Here is a 1,415-nt window from a genome sequence, read left to right on the forward strand (position 1 = left end):
ACAAGGCAAGAGGCCATGAAGAGCTTTAAAAGTAATCAATAGAATTTTAAAGTCAATTCTAAAACATACTGGGAGCCAGTGTAATGAAGCTAAAATAGGGGTAATGTGGTCATATTTCTTTGTTCTGGTTAAAAGCCTGGCAGCTGAGTTCTGGACAGTCTGGAGTCGATCAATAGATTTTTGGGTTAAACAGGTGAAAAGGCTGTTGCAATAATCCAGGCGTGATGAGATGAAGGCGTGTAAAATGGTCTCGGTGTCCTTAAAAGTTAACATAGATCGAATTTTTGCTATATTTCTAAGTTGATAAAAACATGATTAAACAAGCTTTGTGGTGTGCTGCTTGAAATTTAAATTACTATCAAACCAAACACCAAGGTTCTTTGCCACAGGCTTAATGTGATTTACTAGGGAACCAGCAGATGGCAGTCTTTGTTTTGCCATCTGCTGGGACCCAATGTCTAGGATTTCTGTTTTGTCTGAGTTCAGCTGGAGGAAATTATTTGACATCCATTTTTTAACTTCACAAAGGCAGTTGTTAAGTGAACTCAGCATTCCAGGGTCTGTGGATCTGACGGGCAAGTATATTTGTGTGTCATCAGCATAAATATGAAAAGAAATGCCATGTTTATGGATAATATGTCCAAGGGGAAGCAGATACAAGGAAAATAAAATGGGTCCTAAGACCGACCCCTGAGGCACACCATATTTAACTGGACAGAACGAAGAGACATAGTTGTTTACAGACACGCAAAACTTCCTATTTGACAGGTAGGATGAAAACCATTCTAGGGCAGTACCAGAGATCCCAACCCAGTGCCTCAGTCTGTCTAACATGATGTTGTGATCAATGGTTTCAAAAGCAGCGCTAAGGTCCAGGAGTACCAGGACAGAGCACATACCTTCATCAGCAGACATTAAAAGGTCATTGGTGACTTTAAGCAGGGCAGTCTCAGAGCTGTGGTACTTCCTGAAACCATTTTCCAGTACAGTGAGCAGCTGTTTGGACACAATTCTTTCTAGAATCTTTGCAATAAAAGGCAGTTTTGAAATTGGTCTAAAATTATGTGGGAGGGAGGGATCTAAACCAGGTTACTTTAAAAGTGGGTTCACGCAAGCCGTTTTAAAATAATCAGGGACACAACCAGTAGATAGGGAGCTGTTGAAAACAGAGATCAAATGGGGCCCAACAGAATCTATTACTTTCAGTAAAAATTTTGTAGGTATTACATCAAGGGGGCTGGAGGACACTCTCATTTGTGATACTGTTTTTAAAAGCTCAGCCAAGTCGATGGGATAAAACTGGTTAAAACTCTCTTGTTGCTGGTGAGGAACCTCTGAGTAAGAGGCCGCGGGGGTAATAGAGGCTCTGATTGACACCACCTTATTGGTAAAATAAGATAAAAACAATTCACAGT

At 40.5% G+C, this 1,415-nt stretch overlaps 1 protein-coding gene across 1 annotated transcript in view; it reads right to left on the minus strand.

The window, feature by feature from the left end:
* The window catches only part of cmtm3 (CKLF-like MARVEL transmembrane domain containing 3), a 10,908-nt gene that overhangs the window by 5,940 nt on the left and 3,553 nt on the right, over positions 1 to 1,415 (minus strand). The window lies entirely within an intron of this gene.

The sequence above is a fragment of the Micropterus dolomieu genome, linkage group LG20, assembly GCF_021292245.1.
Source record: "Micropterus dolomieu isolate WLL.071019.BEF.003 ecotype Adirondacks linkage group LG20, ASM2129224v1, whole genome shotgun sequence".
Classification (NCBI taxonomy): domain Eukaryota; kingdom Metazoa; phylum Chordata; class Actinopteri; order Centrarchiformes; family Centrarchidae; genus Micropterus; species Micropterus dolomieu.